At 34.8% G+C, this 12,222-nt stretch overlaps 1 protein-coding gene across 1 annotated transcript in view; it reads right to left on the bottom strand.

Moving 5' to 3' along the window:
* Positions 1-12,222, bottom strand: part of gstcd (glutathione S-transferase, C-terminal domain containing) — a 106,933-nt gene that overhangs the window by 73,567 nt on the left and 21,144 nt on the right. The window lies entirely within an intron of this gene.

The following is a 12,222-nucleotide window of genomic DNA, read 5'->3' as shown; positions in this document are numbered from 1 at the left end:
ACTCTGAATATTCAGTCTGAAAGAGCATGTAAGTATGTCTTAGTAATAAGTGTAATTCCTGCACGCTGCCGGCCAACCACGAAGCAGAGTCGCTTTAGGACAAAGTGTGTGAGAGAGTGAGACCAGCGATCCTTGCATTCATGAAATATTGCACATTCTGACTAGTTTTGCATGCTACACAACTCAAGACATAATACAGTTTTTCATTCAGAATCGTACTATCATAAAGTACTATAAAGTTTTCTAACTGGCGATTGACACTATATAGTGGGTTGTCTACTGCCATGTTTACGGTGTTACGTTTTACATTTCAGGACAACAACACTGGGAGTAAATTCATTAAATTATAATTCACAGTTTGATTTTTTTTTTTTTTTTTGGGCAATTTGACAGTGGTAAACCATCTTGCGCAAAAGTAATGTCATAAAGACCATTGAAGACTCATTATGGTGGGCAATTGCAATTACATGTCTACATTAACATTGTGTTTTGTTCTTCAAGTGTTGCCAAATCCTCTCTTACAATTAACTCTACTTAAGCAATTTGGGATCCAGATTATGGAGTCAATTATGCAGGAACTAATACACTTAAACTTACATGCTTTTTCTTAGAAACAAAATAGGCACATTCCAAAACATTGCACACAGCACTTCCCTACTCTTTTAAATCAATAAACAGGATCCCAAGACGCTCAAACTTTAATAATAGGACAAGGCAACACGTTACGAGTGTGCTCTACAAAGCAATCTATGATGAGTGATGGACAATTCAGCACTTCAGTGCATTTGTGTTAAGTGCATTTATGCATATGAAAAAGGAACAAAAATTTGTAATCTCACATACAGAAATCCATCTTATAGATATGAAATCCATCAGGAGAAGCCACTCTCCTCGTTAAGCTGCATGTTCATGCAAGGCGTTTCTTTTTGCAGAAGTCTTTTGACCGGGGATGAGGAAAATAATTTGCAACACTAGAAAAACATCAATGTTAGGTTATCGATTCAATTTGTTTTCATGCTATCACGTTTATTTTTCCAATCCACTGGTCACAACGCAATGGTGAACTCAGAAATGAGTTACATCCATCAGGCAGTCAATAATATACAGTTGAAGTCAGAATTATTAGCCCCCCTTGTATATTTGTTCTCCAATTTCTGTTTAACGAAATGAAGATTTGTTTCAACACATTTCTTAACATAATAGCTCATTAATAACTCATTTCTAATAACTGAAGGTAACTTTTACCTTTTGATGACAGTACATAGTATTTCACTAGATATTTTTCAAGATACTAGTATTCAGCTTAGTGACATTTAAAGGCTTAACATGGTTAATTAGGCAAGTTAGGGTAATTAGGCAAGTCATTGTATAATGATGGTTTGTTCTGTAGACAATCGAAAAAAATATTGCTTAAGGAGGCTAATAATATTGACCTTAAAGGGCACCTATTTAACCCCGTTTCCAGATTTAAGATAAGTCTTTTGTGTCTCCAGAATGTGTCTGTAAAGTTTCAGCTCAAAACACCCATCAGATTTTGATTATATCTTTTATAAGTTTCTATTTTATACCTCGGAGCAGCAGGTAGCGTTTTTTGTACTGCCCCTTTAAGGCTAGTCCTTCAAGCCCACCGTTCCTACATGCCTGTCAGCGTGCCTAAATCTCCTCCTTCGGCTGCTTCAGACAACAGACAGACATGATGTCTCACGTAATGTTTGTGAGAAATACTACAGTAAGAACTTTACCAATGAGTATTTGATGCATTTTGTTGTGGAGTTACAAAGTTCACGCACACACACAGATACACACACACACACACACACACACACACACAGCGTGGACACGTGCACACACAGACAGCGTGCGCGTTTAGCTTTGCACTGTTTTTGCAAGCAAATGTGACAGGACACATGTTAATATTCGCTGCTGTATGGATATCGGTTACGTTAAATGTACAAAATAAACCTGATTTACCGTCCACAAACTGGTATTGAAGCATCGTCTTTTACAATGGTTGCTTTGCGCACGTCCTGTCGTATTGATATGATTATACACGTTACTACGGAGACATGTTAATATGCAGCTGTCAATCAATTCGGTGGGCAGGGGGACCGCACTCCTACATCAAGTTGCTCGGTCTGAAAACCGCTCGAATTGGTCCACCGTTTTTATGTAGTTACATTTCTTAAAAAAGGACTCGTGTGTTTATATCACCCCAATATGACGGTCTATACACTATATCTACACATATGTCCGCGCAGATATGTCCAAACAGCTTGAAAAGTAGATTTTTCACCATAGGTGCCCTTTAAAATGTTTTTAAAAAATTCAAAATAAACATTTACTTTTTTACCCATTAAACACAATATATTTCAACTTAGGAAACATGTATAATATTTTGGAACAGAACACATGTAAGGCTTAATGATTAAAATAAATCATTAATTCATTAGTTTTAATAACACCGAATTCTTTACAACACATTAAAAACACTAAGAAAAAAAAACTTTACATACAGTATACCTTAGAATACCAGAATTTTTTTGCGGTTTTAATACCTTTACTTCCAAACCGGTTATCATCCCATGCCTAGCTGCGTCCCAAATGGCACACTATACACTATGCACTTATGTACTTACACACTCAACAGCCTAATATAAGTACTGTATGTAGTGTCGTCCCAAATGAAACACAATTTTTTCGTTTTATTAAGCGGAAATTCAATCGTTTCCCTGATGACATTTGACGGTTGCCAAATAGTGAAATTTATGACCAAACGACCAAACAATACCTGGCATGAGTAAAACTGCATTCACCATCGGGGGTGCTATAATCACTCTCGTAGAAGAATTTTGCTTTCAAAATCCAAAAGAAATTGAATAAGTTATTCCAACATCAGTGCCCGAAAGCTCCGCCCCTTCTGCTACGTGAGCAAAACAGCGGCCGTTGAGTGTGTGAAACGTCCATCATACTGTACACACTTTATTTTAACAGTTGAATAAGTGCATCATTCAAAGTGCTTTAAAGTGCACTTATTATTTCTATAGTTTTCAACGTGAATGCATTACTTACACTATTTATACTACAAAATGACATAGAATAGTGCGCAAGTATGCGATTTGGAACGCACCTTGTGTACATGTCAGTGCTGTTTACATTCATGTAGCCACTGAGTCAGACTCAAGTCTAATTTTTCATGTCTGTCTCAGGTGACTTTCTTCCTTTAAATCATGTACTTATGCATGCCAGGTTAAAGTGAGAAGAGATTCTGGTCGGGTATAAATGTTAGGACTCAACAAACTTTGAGCATAAGCATAACATGGTGCCTGACAATGCTTTACTCCAACAATAACACCAATTCTGTTTTGACAGCTCTCACAGAGATTTAGTATGGTAATGAACGATGGCAACGTAGGTCTTGATGGCACACAGTAGATCTGCTATGCTGTGCTTGTATTATTGGTGCAGAGCTAGTACTAAGATTTTCCACTGCCAGTATATTCACAAACATGGATGGCTTATGAAAAACATGCTGTAGATTAACAGCACAAACTATAGTGAGGCACTTAAATGTCAGCAAACAAGCTCATTGGCTGCTGACATGATAGCACATGATCACCTGCGCTATGTAGTGGATAATGTGGTTGGGAAGCAGATTGGATAGAACAGAACTTAAAGACAGAACTTTGCATAAAACAAATCAAATAGTATGTTTTTGAACAACAACCCAACACTGAATATTGCATTCATTATAATAAAATTACACTTCTTGTATTAATATAGTTTATTATTATTGTTATTATTATGTTTTTATTATTGGTAATGATTGTTCGCGAGTCCCTTGAACAGTTAAACAGATATTGTTCTTCAGAAAAAGCCTCCATGTCCCGCAGATTCTTCAGTTTTCCAGCATGTTTTGCATATTTGAACCCTTTCCTGCAGTGACTGTATGATTTTGAGATCCATCTTTTCACACTGAGGACAATCAAGAGACTCAAACACTTAAAAACTATTAAAAAGGTTTAAACACTCACTGATGCTTTAGAAAACAACACGAGGAATTAAAAACTGGGAGGAGAAAACATCTGAAAGTTGAAGATCAAGGTAAATTGTACTTAATTTGTCTTCCAGAAAAGTTGCATGCATCTGTTGTTATTTCTGAATGCCACTACTAAATAGGGAATCATTCTAATAAAAAAATAAGTAAATAAAATAATAATAATAATAATAATAAATTGGACATTTTCATATTGTTTAAAAGTTTGTACGCCTTGGCCATTAATGAATGATTTTTTTTTGTTTTGGGGGATTTTTTGGGGGGTTGGGGGGATTGGGTTGAGAAAAACCAGTCCATTTAACGTTGATCATCCAGATAACCCATATATATCTTATGACGATTAGATAACTTTTAGATGTAGGGGCTAATTTGTACGATCTCATTCGTAAAACTGGGTACGATTTGCTTATCCCCCAATGACGGCTGGGTTTAGTGGTGGTGTTTGGTGCCTTGTACATTTTCTTATGACTGACTGAACTCGACGAACTATGATTACACTTCTTATGACTGAACTCATTATCATAAAAACTCCTATAACAAATTCATACAAATTAGCCACTAAACTGACAAAATGTAAAATAGTTATGCTTCTTTGTAAGATAAAAAAGGTCAACAAACTTAAAAATGTTTTATAACTTTGGCTATGCCTTTAACTGCCTGCTCTGCCAAATGGTTGACCATATTTTGACTGCTTTCAATAAAGACTGTTAAAAGTCATTTAAAGAACGACTGTATTAAATAATGGTTTACAGACAGCACTGTTGGTTTACAAAAAAAAAAAAAACAACAACAACAACAACAACAAACAATCCTGTTGCACTACTACACTTGATTTTGGCTTTATTGTCAAAAAAAAAAAAAAAACATTAAATGAGAATCTGAAATATTTTATGGCATACTTCAAAAAATAAAGATAATTTAGGATTCAAAAATGTTTTATTTAGATTTTTTTTTTATAAATTAACCATAAACCAACATTTCAACCATTCGGTAGAGGTTGATATTTTAGAAATCATGGGATGTGTTGAAAAACAAATGTATTGAGTGTGTTAACTAGCGACATTAGCAGTTAGGAAATCCAATCCAAATTTTTTTTCTTGGTGGGGCAGTTAAAGGGCTATTTTGTCTAATGAACTATATTTAAATATCTTTTATGTAAATATCTTATTCACAGCAGTAAAATAACATTTTATTAAAATTCACGTATATAGTTTGTAAAATATTTAATTGTTTATTATTTTCTAAATTATTTTACTGTTACTTGTCTAATATTGCTTTATTTTCATTTAAACTATAAAACTACATATTAGGGATGCTCATTACGGTTAATTCTGCCAACCGACAACCGCCGCTCCTTAACCAAATATTAACCATTAACTGGTCAGATTAATACTAAATTATTATTTAATTTTTTAAAAAATGAATTGAATTTGAATTGGATTTGTTTAATTCGTAGATTACCCTACGTAGGCTATTTTAAAAAGGGATATTTTCTTAAAACATAATAATTGTAATTTTCCAAATGGAAAAAAGTTGGTTTGTTGGTTGTACACTTAGGGGGCTTTCACACCTATAGAGCAATTGTTTCGCTCTGAAACAGTGATTAAAACTGTTACAATCTTGCACTTTGTTCTTGGTGCGGTTCGCTTTCACACGGCAAAATTTCTAAACAGACCAAAAGAGCTAAAACAAGTGACGTGCGAGTAATCACTCCTCACATTGGTCAGAGTTTATTTTGCAGAGTCCCGCTCAGCTGTCATGCGTCCTTATTTTAATTTATGGCAATGAATAAGACATTATAAGCGAAAAGCTGCGCTTTAATTTTGAATGGTGACACCCACAGACATCGTCACCAAATATAAATCAGAGGTAAGACCTTCTCATACATAGCCATTGGCTAGAATTATGAATTATAGGCTTTACATTATATAGAGAAATAATAAATAAACCATATTGCTTTCTCACTACAATCGAGTTCGTTTCAATCGAGCCGAGACCACCTCATTCAAGCGATCTCGAACCGATTGTTTTGGCGCAGATCCAAGCGCTATTGCTGGATTCACAATACTTGTGGCTGGCTTGTTTCCAAAGCAGAGCACATTTCAGAAAGTTTTGTTTTGCGGCTTCTTTCTCCAATTGTGCAAATAAATGGAGGTGTTTATGACGCGGATCCAGGACAGAGGCAGTAAGCGTCAGCGTGCTGGTTGCACGTGTTACCGTCCTGCGAGTTAATGAATACGCATTACATATTTATGCAGCCAAATTTTATTTATATTTATATATTTATATATATATATATATATATATATATATATATATATATATATATATATATAAATAAATAAAAGTAATCATTTAACTGATACCATTAATCGGTTAAAAATGCACCTCTTTGGTTAACGGTTAAAATGAGCATCCTGTCTACATATACACACCTGATTTTGCTCTAGATCAGTCCGAAATCATCCCTGACGGTTGTAATGTTTATAGTTCCTGTCTTGGCATCTCACTGTTAAACACAGGTTTTCCATGCTAAAATCTGCAATAATATCTCAAAACACATTTAATCTCTTATATGTTGTGCCTCTTATTCTTTATCAATGGCTAAATCTGTAAATCAGCATCTATTTTCTTACAAACTGTCAAAACTGGGCTTCAGAGATGTTCTGGGCCAGTGATCTACAGCAGGTCTGATTCTGGTTCTGTTTGCTAAACAGTAGCTAGCAATGGATGGCGCATCTCTGCCATTACCAATCCAGCCCGGCCATAAGGTTTGGCTCGGTGGATAAAAATGTCATTTGCTCTAAAAGCAATGAGCCACCAGCAACAGCTGCAGAGCAGACCTAAAGCAGAAAGCACGCAGCTTGGAAAATCCCAGCGGACTGCTATGCATTAAGAGAGCCTGCTGAGCTCCAACTCATTCACACACACCAAATTGATATCCACTAGCGTGACGGGAAATATCTGATTTATAGTAGCTGAATGCCAGAGGTGGCAAACACCAAACACACACACACACACACAGATACAAGAAAGCTAGAAGTGAAGTTCTGCAGCCGGCCCAAAAACTCGACGACAGCAGCTGTGCGTTTTTATCACCTACCAGGGACTCGACTATTGCATTGTGGTCCGGGGCAGACAGAAAAAAAAAAAGAGAGAGACTCGGTACTGTTACTCTGTTTGCTTTTCCTGTGGGAGTCGTACAGCAGAAGTGTGTATGAGGCCACTGCAGGCCTTTTTTACTCATTATCGGCAGATTTCTGCAAGTGTTGTTGGAGTTTGTGGGCTGTTTAGATGCTGGGTAAATCAGCAGGACTAATATGGAAGCGCTGGCCAATTGAATAAGCAGACAGAGGACCGCACAGGAGGTTATGGACTGAATCAGCGGTTCCTCCGGGGGGGATAAAAAGACACAGTAATGATGTCACAAGCTGAGCTTTCCATGTAATACAGCATTATGGGGACATTATTATCTGGAAGAGTGAGGAAACACTGGGGTGTGTGACTGCAGCAAGTGATTCATCATAAAAAAAGTAATAAGCACTGCATTTTAAAGTTTATTATTGGTTTAGGAAAAAGTAAAAACTTCTTGGTAGGTGAGAGCAATAAGAAAGTATACTGGTTATGTTATGGTAATGTTAATAGATGGAAATACCATGATACTTTGATTTAGGGCAGGTCTGTTTCAACAGATTCACATAAAAAAATCTATGTTAATGATAATTATACAGTTTTTTTTTTTTAAAGTGAGGTCACAACCATATCAATAACATTTTTCTTTAATCAAGAATGATAAAAACACAGATTTGTGAATTAAATCTTCATATAAATGCTTCAGCAAACAAATCATGATTTACCAACAATTTCACCACAAAATATAAATGCAACGTTTTGATAACACATAGTATTAACAAAAACACTTGACTCTTCTAAAGCATAAAAATACCATAATATGTTTGCAGATATTTAAGAAACATGCTAAGTGAACATTCTTTTTTTTATCTGAAAAACAATGCTGAAGTCAGATATTCTGCTTTTAAAATGTGCTTTATGTACCAGAACGTCTGTCTTTGTTTTGGCTATTTATCACACACAATGCCGTTTAGCCAATTATATTTCAGCACCCTGGGTTGGCTTGGTGAAAAACAGCATATTTCATTCATTCAGTCAGAAGGGCTCTCAAAGTGTATAACCGTGACCAAATTCAGTGGACACTAGCAGCCTCTGTAATGAGACGCAGATTCAGAGTTCCACATGAGGTGGTTATTAATTAGCAACTAATCTAAATATTATAAATGTAAACCTTAGGTGAGCAGGTTACATTGTAACGTTGTGTCCTAACAACACTCTACATGATGAGATTTGCAGTTATAAGCAATTAGGCCGTTTGTACCAGACGAAAAAAGACAGAAATTTAAATACAGCCATTCAGAAGCACAGAATAGTGCACTCACTGCACTCCAACCAAATGGTAAGGTTTATACTCTAATTAATACATATTAAATCTTTAACGTTATTAAATGTACATGCTGAATGACCGATATTTGTTAACTTGGCTTTCACAGAGTCACAGTTCTAAAGTTTCTATTGCTTCTATTGCATACTGTTGCTTTTATTTTTTAGACTACAACTTTAATCAGCCTTCATGCTCGACAGTCAGGCACACTGCTGTTGGTGTCATCAATCTGGCAACCTGCGCTAGCATTTGTTTTGAACCAGGTGTGCAACACCTTGTTCAATCACTGGGTGTCAAACTTACATACTGCACCTTTAAATAAAAATAATTATAACAATTAAATGCTATTGTGCACTACTGTGAACGCTAATAAAGCTCTTGTTTTCATAATCTTGTTGTGAATAAGCCATAAATCAACAAATAATATGCTAAACATTGATTCATTAATTTATTTCTACTAAATGTATAAATAGTTCTGGGATTGTAGTTCATTGTCATAGGCATACAAGAACATGGTTCTAGTTGTTTTTCTGCACAAGATAAAAGATCTCTTAGCCTGGTTAATATAGTTAAAGATTCTGACATGTCTAGATGCTTGACTGATTTTCCTATAGGGTCACTACAGTTCTTTTTGTTTAAGAACAAACTCTATCGTAGACTTGTGGTTAAACGTTAGCCCACATTTCTGAAGAAACACATTTGACCTCCTGTTTGTGAAATGATGAAAAAAATGAAATCTGCTGAACTGTGAAAACCAGAGAGTGGTTGCTTTCACATTTTCATGAGAATCATGCCACTATAGTTCAACTAGAGTTAAATAGAATTATGCCGCATTTATTTTATTTGTTAATGAATCCTTAGTGATCGTTAAAATCATACTGGTCCAAATCATGTTCACTCATCCTCCATTTTTAAAGACTTTTCTTTTGAGTTTTGAGTTTTTTTTCTTCTGCTGAACATAAAGGAACTTATACTGAAGAATGTTGGGGAAAAAAAGCCGTTGACTTCCATTGTATTTTTTGTTCCTACCATGGAGGTCAATAGCTCATTTTTTGTTCAACAGAAGAAGAAAATAAAAACACAACACATTCAAAAAAGAAAATTACATTTCTTTTTTTAATTATTTAGAAAGGTTTTCACCTTTATTGTTGTATAGGAAAGTAGAGAGTATTGACAGGACCACGAGCCAGGAATCGAACTCGTGTTGCTGTGAGCACCAGAGTGCATGTGTCAACACACTAACCAGTACACCACAGGCGCCTACAGAGAATTACATTTCTAAAGGTAAGGTTTACCATTAATAGTTTGAGCAAAAAATATATATAATTACACAATTTAAAACCATTTTTGGCATTTGAAGTTGCACTTGACCCAGTAGCTATCTTTATTTTTAAACTGTGAAATTAGCAATGGCAGACATTAATAATGGCAGTTCAAAAGTCTGCAAAGTCTTACAAAGTTAATGGTCACAGATTTTCAGTTTCTTCAAAATATCTTCTTTACTGTTCAACAGAATAAAGAAACTCAAACCTTGTTTGAAACATATGGAAATCCTGAGAGGCCATGCATTCAAATATTGCATATCATATTTTTTTCTCTCTTGTTTTCTCGTGACCTCAACATATTTTGTTTTCACGACTTTTATTGTCTTTTGATTGTAATGGCGTTCAGAACAGCCAATCGCTCTCATAATTAACGTACGTTCATGATTAATTGATGTATATGATTATACATCATTATTCACTAATATTTCCTTAACTGTTCCCATTTCAGGGTGTAGGTTCTAGATGGCGCAGAATAAGTTGTTGCATGTATGACTTAGATTATGAAGAATGTTTTTGTTTCAGGTTTCATTTTGTTGATTGTGCTTCAATGCGTCCTTTCTGCAAATTATTAACAATTACTTTACATAGTTAAAACTGCAAATAATGCAATGTAATAATGTTACTCGAGAAAACAACTTTTATGTCGAGATACCGAGAAAATTGTCGTGATCACATGAAAACGTCTTTTTGTTAGTCGAGATCACAAGAAAATGAAGTCGTAATAACAAGAAAACGTCTTTTTGTTATGTCGAGATCACAAGAAAATTAAGTCATGATGACAAGAAAACTACTTTTAATGTCATGTCAAGATTACGAGAAAATAAAGTCGTAATCACAATAAAAAATGTTTAATGCCATGTCAAGATCATGAGAAAACAACTTTTTGTTATGTCGAGATCATGAGAAAATAGTTGTGATCATGAGAAAACTTTTAATGCCATGTCGAGATCACGAGAAAATTAAGTCGTGATAACAAGAAAACGTCTTCTTGTTGTGGAGCTTATGAAAAAATTAAGTCATGATAACAAGAAAACATGTTTTTGTTGTCGAGATCATGAGAAAATTAAGTCATGATAACAAGAAAACGTGTTTTTGTTGTCGAGATCATGAGAAAATTAAGTCATGATAACAAGAAAACGTGTTTTTGTTGTCGAGATCATGAGAAAATTAAGTCATGATAACAACAAAACGTGTTTTTGTTGTGGAGCTCATGAAAAAGTTAAGTCATGATAACAAGAAAACGTGTTTTTGTTGTGGAGCTCATGAAAAAATTAAGTCATGATAACAAGAAAACGTGTTTTTGTTGTCGAGATCATGAGAAAATTAAGTCATGATAACAACAAAACGTGTTTTTGTTGTCGAGATCACGAGAAAATTAAGTCGTGATAACAAGAAAACGTCTTCTTGTTGTGGAGCTCATGAGAAAATTAAGTCATGATAACAAGAAAACGTCTTCTTGTTGTGGAGCTCATGAGAAAATTAAGTCATGATAACAACAAAACGTGTTTTTGTTGTCGAGATCATGAGAAAATTAAGTCATGATAACAAGAAAACGTCTTTTTGTTATGTCAAGATCACGAGAAAATTAGGTCGTGATAATGAGAAAAAAACTTTTAATGTCATGTCAAGATCACCAGAAAAAGTTGTGATCACGAGAAAATTACTTTTTGTTATGTCATGATAGTGAGAAAATTAAGTTGTGATCATGAGAAAATAACTTATGTCGAGATTGAGAAAATTAAGTCGTGATAACAAGAAAACAACTTTTAATGTCATGTCAAGATCACCAGAAAAAGTTGTGATCACGAGAAAACAATCTTTAATGCCATGCCAAAATCACGAAAAAATTACTTTTTGTTATGTCGTGATAGTGAGAAAATTAAGTTGTGATCATGAGAAAATAACTTTGCTATGTCTGGATCACGAGAAAATTATGTCGTGATAACAAGAAAATGACTGTTGTGTCGAGATAATGAGACAATAAAGTTGTGATCACCAGAGAACTTTGTTGAAATCACAAGAAAATGAATGCGTTATCACGAGAAAACAACTTTATGTCATGTCGAGATTACGAGTAAAGAAATTATGTCGAGATTACAAGATAATTAAGTCGTTTTCACGAGAAAAAAATATTTAAATGCATGGCCTCTTAGGACTTCCATAGAAACAAGTAAAGAGTAGGTAAATGGTAAAGAAATGTCCCTTTTTGCGTGAACAACCCCTTTAAAGCATTAAATCATGACAGCACGATGACAATTCAAATCTTATCAAACAAAGCTCATGAATGCTTCTTTTATTGTATGGATTGTCTTGATAAATGCAAGCATTCTTTACAGCTAATGAATGTCAGACTTGCGATTGAAAAAAGCGGCGGTGCTTGTCAGAGT

The sequence above is a fragment of the Danio aesculapii genome, chromosome 1 (assembly GCF_903798145.1).
Source record: "Danio aesculapii chromosome 1, fDanAes4.1, whole genome shotgun sequence".
In the NCBI taxonomy this organism is placed as follows: domain Eukaryota; kingdom Metazoa; phylum Chordata; class Actinopteri; order Cypriniformes; family Danionidae; genus Danio; species Danio aesculapii.
Note: the sequence above shows the minus strand (reverse complement) of the source record. Positions and strands in the feature narration are given on the sequence as shown.